Source organism: Vidua chalybeata, chromosome 1 (assembly GCF_026979565.1).
Source record: "Vidua chalybeata isolate OUT-0048 chromosome 1, bVidCha1 merged haplotype, whole genome shotgun sequence".
Taxonomy (NCBI): domain Eukaryota; kingdom Metazoa; phylum Chordata; class Aves; order Passeriformes; family Viduidae; genus Vidua; species Vidua chalybeata.
In genome coordinates, this window is record NC_071530.1 from 147,508,071 (window position 1) to 147,532,185 (window position 24,115).

A 24,115-nucleotide genomic window follows, 5' to 3' on the forward strand; every position below is an offset into this window, starting at 1 on the left:
CCTCCAGTGTATGTATTTTGTTTTGGTTACAATGGAGCCTATAGAATTTAGGACATCATTAAAAAAAATGCATGTTTTATACTGAGGAAAATTTTTGCTTCAAGTCAACAGCTTTTTGAGCAATTCCATTTTCAGTAAGAGGAAAAAAAAACTGTGGCTTGCTGAGCTATACAAACTCACATTGGAGGGAACATTCACTGTATTACAGTGAATGCCTTCTAGAGGGGCCTGCAATGACAGTGTGACTTTTAAATGAACAATTGGGCACAGAGTTAGGAAATTTCAAGGTTTGTCTTGGCTGGTAATCAGAATCCCCTGCTAATTCTACTTCTGTAGCCCCAGAGCAACAACAGGTCGCAAAATTTACTCAGAGCTGGTTTTGTCCCCTTCCAGCACTCAGTCCTGTAGGAATCTCAGCTTTTGAAATATAGTCCTTTAGCAGATGGTACTTTGGAACTCTCCTGAGAAGGGGTGCTTAAAAAAGGTGTACCAGGATTAGTCCTTCAGAGAGAGACAGATGTGTGATCATCATCAAAAAGTCAGAAAGCAATTGTTTTAGAAAGCATAGTTTTTCAGAAGGTACTTCTTGGAATTTGCCCCTTTGCAGAATTGTTTTGGAACCAGAAGCTGTGGTAAGATAAAAGTCCAGGGGCTACTGTTTTGTCAAGAGTTTCAAATCAGGACCGGTATATTCTGCTGAGATTTGTATATAATTTGTTATCATAGGTCAGTGAGTCAAGACTGACAGAGGGTTAAATATTTTATGAGGTCAAGTTTGGTTATATAAAAATAAAATAACATAAAGGACTTCAAAACAAAACAAACAAACAAACAAACAAAAAACAAATTAAAAAGTACTGAAGAAAAGTAGACAAGTGAATGGAGCTTTGTCATTATAAAAGTTAGTTTAGTGGTACCAGTCTGCTGGAACTGGAATAGCATGGGCACTGAAATATCTCAAAAAAAGAAAAAATCATATGGGGCAGAGTTGACTAAATGACAATAAGACCAATAAACCTTGATCTAATTAATTAGCAGAATCATAGTGGTGTCATCCAGGCTACATTCAAATAATTTTCCTATTACTGACTTTTATCAAGCACACCCCAGAGCAGCCCACGTAGTTCATCCTGCTATTGTCTTCCCACCACCCAATCTGCACACTAGTTATGCATGAATCCAGGCAGCCTAGATAAATGCATATTTGTTTTCATGTGCTACACCAGTGAGGCTAGAATGTTTCAGCCTGATTAGCTCTTCAAAAGCATGCAGCCATATTTATTTTAATTGAAACCTCATGATATTATAGACATGGCAAAAATCATATTAGAGGTATAACACATTCTTACTCCTAGCTGGCCGACAAAGGAAACTTTATGTTATTTGATTTGGATATTGATATACTGGCACTCTTCTCAGATAGAAAGTTTAATCTCGTTTTCTTTTCAAACACATTCCTGAGCAGACCACTCCTTGTGTTTAATTGCTTTAGGAGCTGGATTTGCAAGGTGGTATAAGGAATCATTTCTCTTGCTGGAAAGGTCAAAGTCAGCATCACGGTACAGTGTTTGGGGCTGCCCCAAATCAGAGTATGATGTTACAGGGCCAAAAATCACTCAGTTTTAGGCAGGGAGTCCTACTTTGCAGACACTTGGCAGAGAACTACAGCAGAAGAGTGACTGATCCTCCCCTAAACACATCCATCCCTGCCTACTTAAGTAGCCACGGGTGCCTTCTCCCCCCTCTTAGAGAACGACCTAAGGCTGCAGCAGGAATTTCCTCAGAGAACAGATTGGCAGACCTGGCAATGCTGACAGCAATGCAGGGATCCTGCCTCTCAAAGCAAAGGGGAATGACAACATCTCACAGATATTTTCCTTCAGGCTGCAGCACTTACTGGTGTATTCTGTGCTTTAGGTACAGACAGGGACTAGGCTACCTCACCCTTCTTGAGCTTCTTGCACTAAATAGAAGCAGTTGCTGCTCCAAACATATCCTTCATTAGCCTACTCCATGAGAACATCATAATCCCGGTACTTTTTCCAAACTTTCCACAGTTCCTGGGATTCCTTCTGAAACCTATGTCTCTCTAAACCCCAGGTGGCAGTCAGTGGCACTGAGGTTGGCATTTGTCACAGCTGCCACTGTTCAGAGTGTTGGTGGCAGAAGACACAGCAGGTGTACCCCCTGTTCACAGCAGATGTATCCCTATGTTTACACAAGGACCTCTGTCCTTTGGCACGAAGCACAAAGGAGGGTGTGAGAGAGCAGATTGGAACTATGGGTTTTCCCACATCTCTTTCTAGTACAACCTCAGCTGTTCAAAAATCTCAGCAGTCGCAGGCAGCCCAAAGGAGACAGACACACTGTGTGGAAACTGCTGGGAGCTCCCACTCCCAGGTGAGATCTGGAGCTAAAACTCTACTGACCTGCATTTATTCCACAGTTTCAAAGGCTTGAGCTTTGGTGAATTCAAAAAGAAAGTGTAATTTTATGGTAATTAATGTTTGATCAGTAAATTTCCCTGTCAGGAGATTTATTGAGACATGCGCAGTATTCCTTATGCTACAAAGAATCCTGATTTCCTTCCTAAGTGTCTATTCCATTCACTGCTTATTATCTTTGGGTTGAATAGTTCTTCAGTTTATCTGGAAAGCAAAAGAGCTCTCAGGGCTGTGAGAGCCGTTGCAAGTATGAAGAGGAGAGTTGTGTTCCACAGGCATTCAGAGGATGAGAAAAGCCAGTTTATGCATCCCTCTCTTACTACTCTTTCTACACCATCCCACCATCATTCTTAGAAATTCCTCCACAGGCTATTGAAAAATGGCATTTTTAAAAAGGATGGGGGAAAAGGCTCTTTGCACTTATGGATGCTCTCATGCACAGGGTGCTGGCACAGACCAGTCACTATAGCATGTCCTGCTTTCCCTCTCTCCCCATATACCATCTTCCAAGTGTCCCCAGATACACTCTAGTCTATCTAACTTTCCCATCTGGCTGCTTCTATAGATGGAGGATTCTAAATATTATTGCAGCACATCATACACAAATTACTCATCTCTTTAAAGATTAAGAGAGGGGTTATTTAGATCCTGGAGGCCCTTGAAAATTTTTCTCCAGATAATCTTACAAGAAAGGAATTGATGGCTAGGTGACCTGTAAACAATTTTGTTATGTATTTAAAAACTAATTTAGTGAGACTAGAAACCATATAATTCTAACCACTGCCAGGACAAAGGCACTGAGGTGGGTTGGGGTGGTGGATGTCTGAGGCAGAGGGGAAGGGGAAGGGGAAGGGGAAGGGAAGGGGAAGGGGAAGGGGAAGGGGAAGGGGAAGGGGAAGGGGAAGGGAAGACCACCAGAAACCTTAGCCTTGTTCTAAGACATGTGACAAACCCCAATCAAACCCCCTGATCAAACCCACTTAACCATAGCTTTGATGTTGGCAGTAGGTATAATTTGATAAAGTAGATATTGAAATAATCTTCTCTTGACTGTTGTGCTATTTGTGTTTTGAAGGAGTGTTATATGCCAGAAAAACTGGCATTTCTAATTGGAAGCACTGAAAGTGTTTTCTGAATACTGAACTTCTGTTCACTGAAACTGAAGTTCAGAAACACTGGAAGTGTTGCTGGACAGACTGGCATTGTCCCTCAGCTGGTGCAAAGCTGTGACAGGGACTCAAACTTTCCTGCTTTTCAAATATTCTCATCTGTGTAATTTCCCCCAAAAGAACCCTCACACCACTCCCATTCATATGAGGAGAGGGAAACATTTCTAGGGAAAAGTAATGGAAGGTGGTGGCAATATTCTGCAGGTCAGAACTGTTCCCTTGAACTTTCTAGGAGCCTAATACACACACCAGAAAGATTAGCACTCCTTCTCCCAAACTCCAACGGTCAATTATCCCAATTGTTCACTCCAGGAAATCCAAATTATACATTTTTCAACTCTGAGCATTTATAGCATTCTTTCTCCGCTTTCATCATGCCTAAAGTATGTCACTTTCCTTTAAAATTCTTTTATTTGATCACTCCTTTACTCATTTTTTTCTAACTGCTATAAAAACGGTTTGAAAAGTTTCATGATTGTTCTAGATCAGTAACTCTCCCATGGAGCAAACAATGACACATGCATATCTCAACCTCTGATTTCTGCCAAGGAGAGACTCTGAAATGGCAAAGTCTTGATGAGACTTGAGATAAATTATTTCCCCAGAGGCACCAGAGTCACATGAGCCCTTGCTGTTTGCAAAGCAATAGGACTGGCTGGTCCTTGTGCCCTCTGCATTGTGTCTGCTGTGTCAATGACTGGAGTGCTCCAAGCTCACCAGCTGGAATCTTTCCATAATTACATTTTTGATTGTGCTTCCTCATGATGTCTCTACCTGCCAAAGAAAACTGGAATCAAGGTCAACCAACAACATTTCCAAGGATGGTAAGCACCCCAGTATGCAAACCCAGATCTGCCCAGCAGTATTAATTTTTGAGCAGTGATGGAGGTCTGTTCATATATATTTTTTCAAGGCTTTAAAACATAAATTCCTTGTGACACAGCCCTTATTGAAGAACCAGTGCATGAGAGAATGTTCCTCTGACAGAAGGATACCTTGAAAGCCATAAGTGAGTTTGTTTTGGTGAGTTTAGGAAAGGAAAGTTAAAAATCCTTAATTTCACATTACTTTCTAGCTCTGCTTCCAACAGGCACTAGAAGCATGAAAAAACCCTTGGAGTTGGTTCTTTGGTTTATTTTAAAGTTACAATCACACTAAGAATAACTTTTAATAATGTTAGAGTTCTCCACATAACAAGGACTGTGAGATCTAAATGAAACATGAAAAATTTGTTTCTCCAACGGAAACACATTAAAACCTCCTGCACAGCAAATTATATCCTACACAACTTTTCTTTTAAACCTGTAGGTCTTGGCTACAGAATGCTGAGAATTTCAGGGCAAAACAACACACTTCTACCCCTCTGTACATTTTTTGTTTAGTACAGTTTAGCTTCTGAGTTTAACAAAGGAAGAGCAGAGATGGGATTTACCTGAACTCTGTCTTCTATTCTGCAGCCCATAAAAATATTATTAATTAATACTTTTTCAAAGTGAGGAAGGAGGAATTGTGACAATTCAGTCCTTATATGCTGCTGCTGAAAATATTACATTGCTTCCTATCCCCAAAGCAAGGCAGAGAACAAAGAAAGTAACTTTTTTATTATTATTCTAAATATAAAATTACAACTCCAGGCCTTTGAGAAGGACAACAAGCTTTCTCTAGAATTAGCTCTCTACAGTTTCATGAACACTGTGTCAGAGGTCTAAAATAAAAAAGGAGTGCTTAAACGGTCAGGAAAAATCCATATGGAAAACAGATCTAACTTTAGGTCTAGCCTCTTTAATGTCTTTATGACTATAGCACTGGAAATTAGATAATTACTCAAATGCTGGTAACTTCTTGAATCTCTCTTGCTATCTGGGAAAAGCAGTATTATTATGCTGCTATTCAGATAAATGGAAAAGCAGGATTATGCTAAGTTTTTCTTCCATGCAAGATATGCTCTTCAATAATGTAGGAAAATCAAGATACTGCAGTTGTAGAAAGAGCTTTACTGTAAATGCTTCTTTATAAATACTAGTGCACACTTAAACATTTGTATTTCAGCCTAATTCATGACCACGAGAAGCATATCATACTTGTGTTTCCACACAGGAAAATCTTTAAAGGCAGATGGGTTCATTCTCCCAGGTTACTCGTGCACAGAGGGAGGGCACTGCAAGGCACTCACTTGAGAATGAGCTGTGAACGTTTTGAAACTTTCCCACCCACAAACCTTATGTTGCTGCCCACACAGCCATGTGGTGTCAGCAGTTCATGTGATCTCTCCGAATCTGCCTCTGTGGAAAGCCGGCAGTCGGTAAATCCCAGCAGAAGGCAGTTTGAACCCAGCCACATGACCTCGCCCTCGAGCCACTTGGAAGCAATTGCAGAGTCAGTCAAACAGGGGTGAACAGGGAGGGTGGCAATGAACAGGTGGAGAGAGTATCATAAAATGTTGGAACCCTGGATGCTGAGAATTTCAGACTTTCTGTGCTGTCGGGCACTGACCCCCAAGAGAACATTGCATTTGATCTGAGGCCATGGAGAAGGCTTCCAAAATTGAGTGATAGGACTGGGGTGATGGGTGTGTAGTTTGAATAGAAGTGTGTAATATCACATGGTAGGAAACTTAGAGTCTAAAGTTTTAGAATATATTTATATATATAGAGCTAAGATGGAGGGTTTAGGGCTGTGGCTGGTCCTTCTTCACCTTCTTCTTTATGGGTTTGGTGGTATTTTGTAATTGGACAGAAAAGTCCGCATTTGGGAGGATGGGTGATTAGTTATTGGGTTAAAAGTTAAAAAAAAAAATAGGTGTCATTTCTTAATTGGACAGTTTATCTTTAAAAGACCGTGTAGAGAAATATATGGTCATTTTGTACCTAGTTAGAGCAAAGTACTATAGAACTCTAAGCTTGTGAGACTGTAACATAGATAAGAATTAATAAACATCTGAGTCTGAACAAGAAACACCACTTTGCTATTTAATCCTGACCTTGGCAGGAAAGAATCAAAGAACCCATTAATAAAATAATCACAGAATCACACAATGGTTTGTGTTGGAAGATATTTTAAAGACCCTCTAGCTCTAATCCCCTGCCAATGGGCAGGGGCTGCTTCCACTAGACCAGGCTGCTTCAAGCCCCATCCACCCTGGATTTGAACATCTCCAGGGACGGGACATCCACAGCTTCTCTGTGCAGCCTGTGCCAGGGCCTCACCACCCTCACAGGAAAGCATTTCTTCCTAACATCTAATATAAATCTCTTCTCTTTTAGTTTAAAACTGTTGCTATTGTCCTGTTGATATTGTCCTATTTGTGTAAAAAGTCTCTCTCTCTCTTTTTCAAGTACTGGAAGGCTGCAATGAGGCCTCCCCAAAGCATTTAAAATCTCAGTCTGGACTAGCTGAAATCCACCTATCTCTAATCTGAGTGATCTCTGCAACTCACAGCATCCTGGTTGGTACTGCCATAAACATAACCCAAACCTCTCTCTTGGATGACCATCTCCCTCATCCATCCACACATATGATGTCCTGTTCCTTGGCCTTTAACATCTGAAATTCCCACTAACCCCACAAGTAGAGCTGGTTCTTGCTCAGAACCCCTACCAAAAAGAAAAAAAAAAAAAAAAAAAAAGAAAAGATTTTCTAAGTTTCCTTGACACCTCAAATCTCCTGTTATTGTCAGAATACTTAAATACTTGCAGGCCAATCTATTTTGGTATCTTTAGAGAAAATTAAGACATGTAAGTATTCCTCACATGAAGAGTAGTCCATCTTTCCAGAACCTAAGCAAGCACTGTGCTGAAAAATGTAAGCAAAGGAGATTAGAAAACCTTGTGCAAATATCCCTATTTATCTAACTTTCTTTTTTTCCTTTACCATCTGTTGGAGCCATATGCCTTCTTAAATAAGAGCTAATTATAGGTCTCCATCAATACTAATCAAATAGTGGTAACTGTTGCAAATTTCGTCTGGAATTTTAATTTCTCCTTGATAAAAATTCTTCCAAACCAGTTTTGAGAGGGTTGCCTTTCTCTGGTTTTCTGGGCTTAGGTGCACACCAGTTAAAGCTGTCACACTCATGTCCGTGTTAACACATGGGAGAAATTCATAAAAAGTTGTGGAAATTAGTAAGAGCTAAAGTACAGCTCCTACCAAGCACATTAGGTGGGGTGACTTTGGGACAGAAAAGGACTGTGTCTGATAAATACCCACTGACACATTCTGGAGCAGAGCTCTTGGTGATTTGAGTTTTCCCTCATCGCCCCTGTGCTGCTGTAGTGAGTGAAAGAGAGGAAAGAAACAACTTTGTCACAAAATCAGTGCTTTTAGCATTGAAGAACTGGAGTAAAGATAGATCCAATACTAAAATTAAATTCTGGAAGAGAGATTCCAGCCTATTTAGAGAACAATATATCTCCTAATGAGCTCAAAAAAGACAAGACTTCACTTTCATGTCCAATGAGCATTTGTATAAATGTCCATTTGAATAAATGTCAATTTGTATCATTCAGGCAAATGTTTTATAACTGTCTCCAGTGTCAACATTATTCTGCTTTGCTGTGTAATGTGAAAAGACAAAAAAAGACTGAAGGATAAAAAATAATCCAGTCCTAAATATGGCAAATGAACAGTTGAAGTGCCTTTTGAAAACCCCAAATACTAAATAGCTCTTTCAGCATCACAAGACTCTGTCAATTTCACACTGTTGTACTGACCTTCGAGGAAGTTTAGAACTATTCTAGCAGAATTAAGACTAATAAAAGAAAATAAAATAAAAGAGAAATTAAAATAATACAGTTTTAATTCATTCTACCCATCAGGTAGAGAGTTATTTCCCATTATAACCACCAAGATCTCCCCATGTAAATGACAGGTGCACAAAGAAGAAAGAAATCACTTCCAGAATTGCATTTCAACTAGTCTTTTCCTCTGGCTACCAATGGGCAGATTCTCTTCCACTTTTCTCACAACTGTTCACATAATGCTTTGGCTGCTGGGAAACCCCAAATGTTTAGCAGTCCAGAAATGTAAGAGTTGAAATACATATATAAAGTGTGACTATCTGTATTTTACAGACAAGCATAGATATTGCATTAATCCATTGGTTATTCCCTTAGTGTCTCAGAGCATATCTGGCACCCTCTTGCTAACACAACAGCTATGGATTTGAAAAGAAAGGTCCCGAGTTAAAATCCCAGAGCTTAAATCAAATTGGAAAATAAAGATTTCCCTGATGTATCTGTAACACTTTGAAGTCCTCCATCAGTGGTATAGATTGGGAACTAAATGCTTCCTAATGTGCTATTTTAATGCCTCCTGTGTTCAAGAAGGTGATGGATGGAAATTGTACATTTACCAAACTTTTATCTTGAGCACTTTGGCCACTTGCACTTTACCCAGAGGGTAAACTTTGAATTGAATATGTAAAACATTTTGTGACAGTCTAATAAAAAATATGAGAAGAAATCTAATTTTTCAGATGTAGGATGTAGTTCCTAATATTCTACTCTAAAATAAAAATCCTGAGGATTCAGAAGGATTTCAGACTTGCACTGAAAGAAACCACCAACTCTGGATCAGGAAAGTAAATATACAAAAAAGGCTTCAAAGCCCTACAGATTTTTTATCTGTGTACAATACCTGTAATGAGGTATTTCACATCTTTCTATGATTAATCTTGAGAGGAATTAGAGATAAGAAGAAACCTGATATAAGACAGAGATACAAGAAACCTGATATCTCAGCTGTAGCTGCTGATGCTGCAGCTGAGGGTCTTTCATGTTAAATGTACAATGTGATGTTCAGGGTGGGTTTGTCACACCCACATCTGCAAAGGGATGCCTCTACATTAAGTTTTTCCTCCACATTCCACTGGACCTGTACAGATCCCTTGCTCAGACTGATCCTACTGCTCAGGTGGTCTCTGATTCTGATGGCTAGATTTGATATTTATATATAATAGAAGAAAAAGTAGAAACACATCCAGTGCTTACTTGCCCATAAAAAGGTGGATGAACTCTACAATTTCCCAGGTCAATATAATGTGCTTTAAATTAGATGTTCCTCTCCTGACCCAAGTTCTTTCCATAAATTACAATAAAATAGTTGCTCTAGAGACATTTCACATGTACAGTGCTTGTTTCTCAAGGCAAAGAAATTACAAAACAGCCTCCAGAAAGGAAGTGAACATGATAGAGACTGGCAGAGTCAGACCACAGGTGAGTTGTGTCAAGGCCTCATGTTTTCAACACAAGTGTCATCAAAACCCTTGAAGCAGACAGGTGTCACTTAGATAGTCAAGCAGAACTCTACAAAGACAATTTTATCTGTTTTCTAAAGAGGCTAAAGGAATAAAAAAAATCTTCTAAATACTAACCCACATGCACACAAAAATAAATTTTGTTTCTTTTTAGTGGGAAACAATTTCTGTTAAAAATAAAGCCAATATCATTATGAAGTAGCTTCTAAGTACGTAAAGCATATTGCTAATTTGCCACAGGAACTGTTTCCATAAGCCATACACTTAATTGAAACCCAGAATGTTCTTATGTTTGTTTTGTATCCTTTAAATACTGCTTTGAGCAGATATTATTAAACTTCCCATCCAGCTGAGACATGAGATTGCTCCTTTCCTAGGTCAGCCAACTCTTGCCTGATTAGTGATTTAATTGCTGTCTATACAACTCAGCACAAAAATACAATAGATTTTCTTTCCTATTTATTTGCTTCCCCAATTAGACTCCATTGAGCTCTGCCAGTGCAGGTTTTTTTTGTTGTTTTGGGGGGTTTTTGGTTGTGTTTTTTGGGTTTTGTTTTGGGTTTTTTTGTTTGTTTTTTGGTTTTTTATTTTTTTTTTTTTGGGTTTTGGGTTTTTGGGGTGTTTTTTTTTTTTTCTTTACTTTTTTCTTATGCACCTCATCTCAATTGAAATCCTCAGACTTCATCTGTATCACACAGATATAAATCAGCAAGAGACCGATCCTTCTTTGTCAAGGCGTGTCAGGCAGGAGCCGTTTGAGTTTCTCTCTGGGTTCACTAAAGTGCATAACTTTTCTCCCTTCCTGTGATATGACAATGGTATCATTAACTTTTCTCTTTCCTTGGTTTGTTTTCTTGTAAGACCATTCATTGCCTTCAGTCTGAGTTAAGGGTCACTCAAGAAAAGGATCAATTATTTCTTTCTGGTCAGTCGGGTTTATTTGGCACAAACTTTGCACACATATCACAGTTCTGCATTGAGCTCTTAAATGGAGTAATCACCATAAGATAAAGTCCCTTGCATCTAACCCCACCTGCTTTTCACAACAAAACCCACCTAAGACTTTGAAATTGAAATGGGCCAAATCCTCTTGATCCAAAAAACCTCATATAACCTCGCCTGCACTCAAAAGTGTAAATGCCTTTACCTCCCCAAGTGAAAAAACGGTGCCAAAAAAGGCCTTACAGACACTATAGACAGGAATCTTGCACGAAGTTATGGTCAGCTGCTCAGGATAATCCTGAAAATCAACAGCAAACCTGGGAAGGAAGTCATAGAATGGTTTGGGTTGGAAGGGATCTCAAAGCACTGGGATCTCCAGAGAGATCTGGATCCCTGTGCTGTCTTCTTGAGAGACATGAGGCAAATCATGAGGCAACACTGTGCTCAGTTTCCCACCAACTTTTCCTTTGCTTTGTCTCTCATTTAAACAGTTTGCACTTGGAGAACTGAATTTTTCTTCAATATTTACCACACTGCTTTCAGATACTGTATCTACCTTGGCTGAGAAATACTGCTGAGCCTGGGATGTAAGTCCTTTATGGCTCCCACATGGGATAAATTGTGCCAATATTTCCTTAGATATTATTGCCTAGTGACAATCATACTTTTCTTTGTCTAAATTTATCCATCAACATTCCCAATAATTTTGAAACTAATGACTCCAAGTGCAGTCTGTGGAGACAAGTTTAAGCTGACTATATTCAGGACGTGATTTGCGAGGTTTGAATTGAAGCCCATTTCCTGGAGGCATTATAACTTCTTACAAAGTTCACAGAAGACAACAGGAGAGACTGTGTTGCAGCTGCTTACAGCTCCCTTCCTAACTTTTAAACTCTTTCCTGAAGAATGATATTATGAATATTATATATTCAAGTGACATCACTTTGGGAAAAAATGTCAGTTCTGCTGTTATAGCTAAATTAAGAGAATTTGATTATAGGAAAGTCTGAGATAAATACTGGAGATTCCAACTAGAAAATATTCACAGAATCCCAGGATCACAGAATTGTTGGGGTTGGAAGGGACCTCTGGAGATGATCTAGTCCACTCCCCTGCCAAGGCAGGCTGCACAGGAACTCATCCAGGTAGGTTTCACGTGTCTCCAGAGAGACTCCGTGACCTCCCTGGGCAGGCTGTTCCAGTGCTCTGCCACCTTCCATGTAATGAAATTCTTCCTCAGGGTGAGGTGGAACTTCCTGTGCTTTAGTTTATGGCCTTTGTTCCTCATCCTGTTGCTGGGCACCACGGAAGAGTCCAGAACCACCCTCTTGGCACCCACCTTGGAGATATTTGTTTGTATTGAGTCTTCTCTTCTCCACACTAAACAGGTCCAGCTCCTGCAGTCTCTCCTCTAAGAAAGATGCTCCAGACCCCTCACCATCTATCTGGCCTCTGCTGGACCCTCTCCAGTAGCCCTTTGTCTTTCTGGAACTGAGGAGACCAGAACTGAGCACAATATTCCAGATGAGGCCTCACCAGAGTAGAGGGGCAGGATCACCTCCCTTGACCTGCTGGCCACACTCTTCCTGATGCACCCCAGGATACCTTGGGCACCCCCAGCTGCAAGGACACACTGCCATATTGCACTAATCAGAAAACTACCTGTATAAAGGAGGGTAAGAAGACTCAAAGCCAGCAAAAACAATGTCTCTTCTCCTTTCAATACTTCTACAAATGCCTAAAGCCAAGATGTTGTTTTCCATTACCCAGAGAATAGTGAATTAGGTTAAGCTTGTTCTACAGATATTAAGATGCTGAAAAGAATTACAGTGCCTTTTGGATAAGGCACTTTTCTACATGCCAGTGTCCATGCAAGGTTGGCTGTCCTTGAAAATGAGAGCTATGGGAAATCATGTAAGAGTCCATGGATATGAATCACTGGGAAAAGACTAAGAGTTAGCTTGTACTTATTCAAAATTAATAAAAGGAATTAAAAGACTTGAGGGGAAAATTTCATGCAGAAAAAAAAAAAAAGGACAAACTTTTTGCAGACAAATTTTTCAAGATTTTCTATCCCATTGATTCTACCTATTTGTGAGCCAGACCTGTAGCAATGATCGGAGATGGAAGGTGACAGTGGGAGCTATTGTGAAACCTCTTAACAAAATAAACTTCAAATACGAGACATGCAGAGTCAGATAAAATGATTACACCAGTGTTTTGAGAGGATTTTGTGCCTCTCCTTAATGTATTTAAAAAAAAAATAAAGGGTGGAGGACAACATAAAACCATGGGCCAAATTCTAACCCTTTTCTAGTGACCTCAGCACTGAACTTGACAGTAGACACTCCTGTCCCAGCTTGACCAGATACTTGGTCTGGGGTTCTGAGTAAATTACAAGTGACTGGATTAAAATCCTGGCTCCATGTTCCTAAAGCTGGATCATTAACACACACAGAATCACCCCATACTGTTCTATACCCAAACCTGGGCAAGGTCTTCCAGTTCTCTGAAGCCTTATCCAGCCAGCAGACCTTTTTGGAGGAAGAGATGGATTTTAGAAACTCAGGAGTTTTGGAAAAATCACCAGTTAAGTAAATTGAAAAAAAAAAACAAAAACAAAAACAAAAACTTATTTTTTCCTTGAAAAACATCCTCTCTCTGGTTTTTCTTAGTTGCAGCTGAAGTTCTGCATAGGATAAAGGCAAAAAGGTTCTTTCCAAAATTGAATCCTACAGAAGCTGTGTCTAAATCAGCCAGAATTACAGCTGAACAGCTGAGTGAATCTTAATTTCTACAACCAGATGAATAATTTAAAGCACGCTAACATCAACACCTGGCAAATGTTTCTTTAATCTTGTTGCTGTTTTCCTAATTTCTACATTTCTCTGTCTGAAATTACTCAAATTCAACTGCTTTTCTTCCATACTTTAATATGGACTTCGATGTCTTTTTGAGAAAATACTCTGTCAGGCAAGAACTGCAAGTGCACCAGTTTCAAGAAGATTTAATGTAAAGCTGGGTCAGCACCTCTGAAGAGAACTCTTGCTGGAATGGTAATTCTTTCTTCAGTGCAGCTGTGCCTTTCCTGCTTGAGAACACTCTTGAGTCATTTGCCTTTGAGACACTTCTGGGAACTCTCTCAAAATATACCAAAAAGGGATGGTTTCCCACTCAAGTCTGCAGAGCTGAAAAAACAAAAACTGCCTACAATAATAGCTGTGCTTCTTTCCTGCTACAATTATCTAAGACTTTTGTAAGGCTGAACTCTTACTAACTGAGAATGGCTTTTCCTTTCATGATGTTCCCTTTCAGCAGCAGTTGTATATTAAGGGCTACCTTGCACTCAGATTGTCTCAAAGCTTGCAACAAGGATCTAATGGAAAAGAGGAGACACTTTGATCAACCCATTCAGCCACAGCTGTTATTTATCCTTAATCTTTTAACTTAACTCCAGTTAATGAACTTTTAAATCAAGAATGTTTCTGAAGTCCCTTTGGCCTGTGCTGAATTACATTGGCAAGGATGGGAGTGATATCAAAATCACTGCCTTAAATGTGATGTTTGGGTCAGTGGCAAATAAATTTTTCAGTGGAGTATAAAGTATGCTATGACTAATCCCCATAGAAGCATTGCTCTTTCCTGAACTTCATTTCTCGTTTGTACAAAATCACTACTAACGCACTATTTTACCCTGTCCCTCGTATTGGAGGAGCCATTTGAATCAAGTGTAAGTGAATGCAATCAAACTCCTGTGCAGGAATGGGCTGGCTGCCTCATGGGTCTACAGTCCCCCTTTTCCCCAGGCTGCTAAAGGACCTAAAATCTTGAAGAGCAAGGAGAGGGTTTTATCCTTTTTACCAATGAGTAAATTCTACATTACAACTCAAACTACAAAGCACTTATTTAATCTATGGCTATCACCCTGTAAGTAAACAAAGTACCTCTTCCCACACTTCCCCAAACATATATTCAGCATCTTCTTTTGCTGTGCAAGTCATCAAGATTTTTTTGCAGTCACCAGGCAAGTGACCTCACAGAAACAGGCAATCACTCAATTCCATTCAATTCACTGGAGTTTTCATTAATTGGCTGGCTAACAGGGATGTATCTCCTCAGACACCCCCACAACCTTCAGATGAACACTAACACAGGGAGCCCTCCCTCTCCTAAAGATGCTTGTCACTAATGAGTCTCAGCTTCCTTGCATAAGCTAATTTCCCATTCCACATAGCAATTATGTAAATGAAGGTGAAGTTCCTGATAACTTCCATTGGTTGCACTTGGCTCACAATTAAAAAGAAAAAAACATTGAAAACCTTTCGCTTCATTCTGGGAAAAGAACTGCTTACCCAGACAAAGAAAAAAATGAAACAGGAAAATTTTAAATGGGTTTTCCTCTTTATCCCAAAAAGACAGCAATAAGTGGAATATCACCACTTCCACATGATATTCAAAGAGTTTCCTTCATTGTGTGTAGTCATTCAATTTCCTGCGGCAGCTAACAGCTGCCAAAACCAGGCACTGTCAATGTAAACAGTGATCAACATTCTATGTTAAATCTCTTTGACATAGCGTGAAAGCCTCTGATTTTTTGCATGGCTTAGAGGCAATCCACCACATGAACATTTTTATGGCCTTTGCCACATCCTTACAGTGTGGATTTTCTACCTTTACCCCTCACAATGCTAATTGTGGTTACTGTTCATATCTCTTTTACAGTTGGGAAACTGAGGCAGGGCTTGACTTGGACCTGTTTCCTCAGGAGCATTCAATTAAAGTCAATGTAAATTAGGCCTTTGGGGGATATTGAAGACCTGCAGCTAAATGCCTAACATTGGAGAGGAAGCCTATTGGACAGTAGGAAATAGAAATCACATTTCATAGTTCAGCAACAGTATGAACTCCTTTTTCTCCTCTTCCCTTCCTAGTATTGTAAAAACTTCTATCACTAGAAATCAAAAGAAAAAAAATTTCTGAAGTTTAATTTCGTCTCATTAAAACCTAAAACTCAATTCAATAACAAAAAATAAAATTTTTAAAACCCCCTAGCCTTCCGAATGCACAAAAGAGAAATTCATTATAGAAGTCTAAACCTCAGTGTTTGCTTCCTGTGTGTAACACTGATACAGAGCCACACAGCCTTTCCTTGGATCTTCTCAAAGATCCTTTGTAGTGTCTTCCAGCCTAAGCCTTGAGCCTTTGAACTCTGGTGAGTGCAATTTCAATCAAATCTTATTATGTCTAGTAACACAGAAATCCTTACTGTGTTATTTGTACCACAGATTTTTCATCTCCCACAAATATAATACTTTATTAGGGTTTGAATGGAGTTATTACACTACTTTCCACTATCTAAGACAAAGGGAATTAACCCTTGATATTTTTGGGAAGGTCACATGGGGAAAACTCAAATCCTGACTTCCACATACTTCTTAGGGACTATTGATGAGGTTCCCCAGATTCACCTCATATCAGCACTGCCCTTTGGTTGTACCCACTAGCTTTGATCAAAAATTTTAGGACGGGATCCGTCTCATTTTTGTCACAGGAAGAGCAAGCAACAAATTTGATTTGGTGGTTTTTTTGTTAGGTTTTTTGTTTTGTTTGTGTGTTTGTTTTTGACTTTTTGTTTGGTGGGGTTGTTTTTTTTGTTTTGGTTTGGGTTTTTTTTGGTTTTTTTTTTTTTTGGGGTGGTTTTGTTTTGTTTTTGGTTTTTTGTAATATCAGTGGCAAGAAATTAAGACCTAATAGCAGGAATCACTGTAACCTAAAATTCATCCTTCAGACCTGTGGAATGAAGTCCTTCCTGGGTTACTTAGGAGGGAAACTTGCACTACAACCTTAGGCTACTCAATCTGACTCCAAGACTACCCAAGTCTGTAATTATTGCTAAGATCACATGAGAAACTCCCATTCCTCCCTCCTGAGATCGGGCATCCAATGCCACGACCAGCAGACAAAGAGATGATTCAAATGTATCAGGGGCATGGTAGAAAATGTGCCTACATATGCAAAACTCAAACCTAAAGCCAAGTGATTTTCACCTTCATAAGTGGCTTCCAGGTGAAGTGTGAGTTAAGAGATAACAGATGGGCTGACATAAATAGACAAATCCAGGAAATTACTGGATGATGTTAGTCTCCATGACTGGAAGTACTCTCAGCACAGCTTGGCTGAAGTTGCTGAGACCTTCACCAAAGCCCCGTTACTGTTGGAAAACCTTACACTATTCAGGGGAAGAGAGGAGGCTCAGGGAGTTCTCAGTAGTTTCCATCATTTTCCTGGATAAAACTTGACCTCTGGTTATACAGTTTTCCATCTCCTGAGAAGGCTTGCAGACAAAACCACATTATTGGTGGCCAGCGCCTGTGATGGGCGTTGTGTGGGTTTTTCTGGAGTGAAAATTATGGGAAATAAACTTGGCATGATACCAATAATTGCACAAGTGTGAATGGTGCCAGTCCTCCTAAGGTAACAGCCAGCAAACTTCTCTCAGAGCAAATGACAGGATGCAATGTGATGACAAAGAGACATTTAGCACAAGTGCAGGCTCTCAGGAGGTAAGTTAGCTCAGAGAAGGTGTTTATTAGGCCACTTTAATATTATTTATTAGAATAAATCAGGATAGAGCCAGGCTAAAGATTTTCAATATTTTTTTGTGTGTGCTTTGTATAGATGAATGCTCCTGTTTACCTCACAAGAACTTGTCCTCAAAGCTGAGTTAACTCACAGTAACAAGACATGCTGAGATGTGCAGGTGGAAAGTGTTAGACAGAAGTGGCAAGACCTCATAGCTGTTAATAAAAAAATACTAAATATCATAAATCAATGTATCTGAGCTGTTTAAAATTAAATAGATTTTCCTCCCACATTTTAATTGGTTTGCCCTGTTGCTTCTGAAGACATAAACATGCATCCTCCTTTATAGAGGACAGGCATTAAGGTCAAGTTTCCCAGAAAATGGAAGAGCACTGCCCAGTAAACAGGAAGGTGTCATCTGACAGAGAGCAGCCCAAAGGTGGAAAAGATATTAAAGAGAAAAAATTCCACTAAAGTAGTATCTGGCTGCATACCTTGTGCTACTCAGGTACTGTGCAGAAGGGATGCAACTAAGCTGGTGGAGGAAGTGATTTTTGCTGCTTGACTTTTAAAACTCCTTTATTCTGAACAGCCCTTGACTGCACACTCATCTCAGCTTGTCTGTTTCATATTCCCAAATTATGCAACCAAAATTTGATGGTCTTGGAACAAGTGAGATGGTGCAGCCTCCTCCCATGGGGTGTCTGCCTGAGCTCCAAGGTGCTTTCATCTGTGCTCAGCATGGGACTCATCTCCTTCACTTGGCTCCAGAAGTGTCCACCACTCACAGGACTCTCTCAGAGGAGTCTCCCATGTTGCAGTGCAAGAGAATGGCAATACTTTTAGTGGGCAGGCAAAAGAAGTAGTATTTTATTTTGAAAAAATCCTAGGCCCCCCCTTCCCTTCCTCACTGTGTCACCCACACTGGAGGGCTGAGGGCCAACACCTTCCACCACACAGTCCCTTATTTCTTGCCATGAAGGACTGCAGTCCTGGTGAAACTCCAGAGCCTCTGGCTGTATTCAGACTGTCAGAAGCAGAAGTTTGTTCACTGCTGAAGATCTTCCAAATGCATACTAGTAAATTCTGACATGTTAATGCGTACAAGTTCAGGGGAAAATATGTTCACAAGCAGAATTATTCTCCTAATTTTGGATATGCTATGATGAAGTTGCAGCATACTTCCATTTAGGACATCAGCCACATTTAAAAACCTCCCACCTAGAAGAAAGTCAGTGGTTTTAATTACATTAGCAGACTCCCAGATTACTGTTATCACTGCAACTCATTACACAGTGTGTAGTAGAAATAGTAGGTCAAACATTTCCCTCTTTAGATCTGCTGTTTTATTCCCTAAAATGTAAACTAATCATTAAAAGTTTCAAAACCATGAATAATTATCTACTCTCCTGCACTGTCACATATCCCAAAAAAGTAAAAGCTCTTTACATTAATTAAGTTTCACAATACCCTTATGATACAGCTTCAATTAACCCCATTACACATACGGGGAAACTAAAACAGAGAGAAGCTGATTGCTCAAAATCAGAGCAGAAGAAAAGAGCGATCATAGGAATTAAGGACTAGTAAATCCTCCTGTGTCCTCAACTCCTCCAGCTATCACATTCCACACAGACACACAGCTCAGTGCTACAAAGACTCGGGGATTTTATTTCTCTTAAATTCTTTCCTGGGTTTCTGCTTCTGGTATTTGCTGGCTTGAGTGATGGCATTGGATGTGGGATGCTGGGCATATACACTGGGTACTACCCACAGTCTCCTTTTTGTGTGTGTTCTTTAACCAAATGAAGTGCCTGTAATGCAGAGATCTTCTCTACACTATGCTTTCAACTGAGTTTCTTTTGTAACAGCAAGAAATGCTGAAATAATTTTTGAGGACCTAAATATGAGTAATAATTTCATGACTGTTTCTTCTAACACAATAAGAAATACTTATTCCTGTTCAGAAGGGATAATGTGTTTATCTTTTGCATTTTTTTTTCCTAAGGAACTTTGTTTGCTTGCTTTTTGTTTGAATATTAGCTTTTGTTACTAACAGCTGATACCTGTTAGGTATTATTATTCCTTTAAGCTGAAAAATCAGAAGATAGAGTACCATCCCTCAGTTACACACTTTTCTTGTCATGTTAGACTTTCTAAATTATCCCCAGCATTATAAAATATTCTTGTAAAATAGATCTCTCAAAGTTATAGCCTGCAATACTAGAGTAAAAAAAAATATGGCTCAGAGTTTGCTGGAGACTGATTTTATCACTTTCTACTCTGACACAGAAAGCTGTAGTGAGTCGACTACTCCACTGAACTCCCCACTTTACATGCAGCCCCTGGAGGAACATTTAAATGGACACCATGTAATTTCAGGGAGTTTTATGATCTTACCAGTGGAGGGGGTTGTGGTAGCAAATTTTATTACTCATTATGACTTTCCACACAGATATGGAAGGGGAAGAATAAGTTTCACATCACCTGCAGTAGAACGTGAGCTTTTACCACCTGTCTGTAAAGGCCAAGTATGTAATTCTGAACTTCCTTAGTTCCTGTTTCCTAGTGCATCATTTTTATGCTACCAGCTACACAATTTAAAATCAAGGTGAGACCATGGGTTTTCCTAACCTTCTTCCCCAATCTATCAAACAGGACAAGCTATTTAAGCAACAGTTTATCTAATAAGTAAGCAGGACCTATTTAAGCCAACAGGATTCTTTGTAAGTTTTAAGTTATAAATCAGCATTTTGATACACATGACTTTACATCAGTCACTGGGGAAAGTACCTACTTCTGACAGATTACGTCATATTCACAAATATCAGATTACTTATATGGCAGAGAAAGTTGTTTTCTCCTGGCATAAGAAAGCAGACCCAAATATACATTATCCTAGATATAGAAAGGAAGAAATAAAAAAACTAAATGTGGTTTGGTTCCCTCAAACCTTGCCCCTCTTTGAGCCATTGGCTTGTCATTGTGCTTCAATTATATCCCATAATTTCTGCAAGTGCAATGACAATGGAAATTGTAAATCCCTGCTGAGGATACAACTTGCTGTTAATTCATGAAAGGGGTGAAAATTTTGTATGAAATCCAAGGCAAAAAGGGTAGTTAAGTGAATATATAAACATACAGATATTACTTCTGGGTGTGAAATCTGTAGGAAAGCAAGTGCTGAGTTTCAGCACTGTCTGCAGGCTCCGTGGTGTCACACCAACAGGAAATGCAGAGAGGATGAAGAGAGTCTGAATCGTTCTATTCCTCAGTATGTTACACAAACCTGATGTCTTACTCAACTGAGCCCTCTAACTTCTTGCCCAGTTTGTTGTAGTTCCACTGTCTTCCCAAAGATTCCCTCAATCTTTCTGTTAGTGAGAGAGCAAGATCAGGTCTTGAGGCAGCAAGAGGCTCAAGGCTGTCATTCCAACCAGATTCGCTCTCGGTGAAAATAGATCCCAGGCAATGAAGTCTAAAGCAAAACTGGGGTTTTCCCCTTGGGACAAATGGTCCAAAGCCAGGGCTGACCAGTGCACCTAAGCACAGTTTGATACCATCACACATACCCCATCTATTCAATTTAAACATCAAATTTAAGTGTAAGAAACCTCAATCTAGCAAAAGTGCTTATGCCTAAATGGACCAGCTTGTTTACACATTTCTTCACATACTTAATGGGTATATAAGGCAGTTGTAAACAGAAAATTGAAATTGCTGCATTCAAAGCCTTATTTTTTGTTCAGTCTGATCATGAAAATTCATATGTCAAATCATAGACTCATAGGATGGTTCGAGTTGGAAGATACCTTTGAAGTTCACCTACTTCCAACCTCACTGCTGTGGACAAGAATATCTTTCACTAGATTATGTGGCTAAAAGCCCTCTCTAACTGATAGTATCTGAATTTTTTAGCTTCTTTTAGCAATGAGAAAAAGAAAAAGCAGATGAATACTAAGTAAAACTGCATGAGTGGACATTATATGTCTCTGATTACAGCTGCTAGAAAGGCAGTGAGTGCTACAATTGTTTCCACTAAAAAGATATTCACAGAAAGCAGGACAATACTTTCTCTGAAGTGGAAATGGAAAAGAAAAACTGAAACAAATGAGAAACATAACCCAAAACCAATAACCCCAAATCACCTGCCTCTTTTAAAAAGTAATATTGAATATACTTCTACAAAGATATGTCACAATTCACATACTGGAGCTGAGCTCTGCACACAAAGCACTGGCTAAAGCTCTATGGCTTAGGTTTAGAGCATTTCAGACTAGCTATAAAAATGTCCCTTTCTGGAGACAGCAGAATTCCTGCATAAAGTATCCATAACTTTCCCCTCTTGTTGTGGCATCATTGCCTTACTTGGGACATAGCTTTTCTTCAGATGGAATATTTTGAGGCAGCTGCTAGAGAGTGTATGTCCCTAGCTATTTGGAGTCCTTTTGCTTATTTTACATGTTTTGAAGGTTATTAAATTATATAAATATTTGCATCTTTGAAGAAGTGCCATAATTTTACAGATAAGACACATTTTTTCCTGCTGTGAGTGTTCCCTGTTTTAACATCTAGACTGCGGGAATTTTTCAGACAACTCCCTGACAGTGATGTCAATGGGAAATTAAACCAAGTAGCATTCCTTGGCTACAATAGTAAATTAAGCAAATCTTTCTAAAAGGTCCACGTATACACTGAAAGCCACAGAAAATTCTGTAAGTTTTCTAATTTATGGTCACATCTCATACATAGTGTTGAGCTTCAGAGGTACTGACCACACAGTAATGTCCTAGAGATCTGTTAATAGCACAGAATGCTTTGCTGAACCTCATATTAAATTCCTGGTTTGTCCAAATTCAAACTCAGGATATTTTTGGTTCATTTATGAAGTTTATGGTGAAAATATAGTCATAGTTGTAGTCTTACAAAATACAAATAAGCAAACTACTATACCACTTCCACAACTTCATTTTCAATTAATAAATTACAGTGCCACAATGGAAGGAAAATGTTAATTCATTTTTTTCCATAATACAGTTGATTTTTTTTAATATTAGTGCCAGAAACAATTTCTAAGAAATGTATGTGACAATTGTTCTCACTTTGGAGTCTTCTCCTTGCTCTTTTTTTCACCCTGAAAAAATCTTCTGGAACATTATTTAAAATCCTGAATCAAGACGCCATCTTTGATTATTTGCTGAGAAAGACAAGAGCATAATCTTCTTTATATGTTGAATATGTCACCTTTTCTACCTTTTATTATTACTTGCCTAATTTGCATAGATACATGAAGGCACAAACTGCAATCACAGCCTTTTTGTGATAAGTCTTTTACAAGCACAATGAAAATGTCTCTCTCTGCAAAAGTTCCTGCAACTTCTTTTATAGTAAACGGGCAGAAATAGGTGTGATTCAACTCATCTTAAAATAGATATGTTAAATTACTCCCTCAAATTACCTGTTTCTCTCCTCTGGCTATAAAGGGAGACTGGTTGATTAGCTTAGGTAGAGACACCCACAGCACAGATTTCAGCACTTAGAGAAGATTATTTTTACCCTTAGCCACAGATTTCCAAGGCTTCTTCCATCTTGCAGCCATAACTCAGGTTACAGATTATTTATTGCCTGCCCTTCAAATACAGCCTAACATATTATTACAGGACAACTGTTTCCTGCTGGTATAGAAAGCTTGGTGAAATAAGATTTGCTAGAAAGCTAATTTATAAATCATGCAAGACACCCTCCCCAGGGATGAACCCTTATTACCTCTAGCTGGTAAGAGCATATATAGAGATGTTGTCATGAATGAATATTGACATCTTATTTAACAACTGTAATTTAAACTGACATCTAACTGTCATCTATAGATCTCAGGATACTTAAAACCTAATTTTTAAGATGTTCTGCATCTCATAGTCACTAGGAAATCCTGACCACCTGTATTCTCAAGGAACCATCACTCCCTGCAAGGTCTGTTATCTGTGATGATTTCCCAAGCAGAACACTGGGACATAATTCACAATCCATAAGGTTCTTTTTTAAATAAGGTCTTAAAAATACTTGTAGTCCTCATACAAAAATACAGTTGCTTCTTCCTGAAACTGTAACAATTTAATTGCTACTAGACTCCAAATTCTTTAATTTCAGATGATGCTGACACTTTATATTTATCACCTTGGTTGTGTAGCAAATTCTTGCGAATTGCCTGCTAAATATGAAAGTAAGACATAAAGAGGTGGAGATAAATGAGAATGTTATCATGCTGAATGATTTTGTGGCTGGAGAACCCCTCTAACAACTGGCTCCAGACATGCTGCATGCTCCTTCATATAATCCCTCACTCTCTACATTTTAGATCCATAGAAGGTCATCCCTTAATTGGTGATTCACAGCCTTCAACAAAGATGCCTGTCCCTTTCCTGTAGGAGTTTAACTAACTAAAATATGTAAAAAGCAGCTTTTAGAAAAACAGAATGATTACAGCAGAAAAGAGCAGATGACAGCAAGCTGAACAGGAGTGTTGGTCTGATGGAGGGTAGGAAGGCTGCACACAGGGATCTGTTCAGGCTGGATCCATGGACCTCAATTGTGTGAAGAAGTGAGGTGGGAGCTCCTCTTTTCTCCCAGGTAACAAGTGATAGCACAAAAAGAATGGCTTCAAGTTGAGCCAGGGCATGTTCAGATTGGATATTAGGAGAAATTTCTTTACAGAAACGGTTGTCAAT

The 24,115-nt window shown here is 39.1% G+C and overlaps 1 protein-coding gene across 4 annotated transcripts in view; it reads right to left on the reverse strand.

The window, feature by feature from the left end:
* The window catches only part of FAM135B (family with sequence similarity 135 member B), a 249,498-nt gene that overhangs the window by 67,054 nt on the left and 158,329 nt on the right, over window positions 1–24,115 (reverse strand). The gene's annotated exons all lie outside the window — the stretch shown is intronic.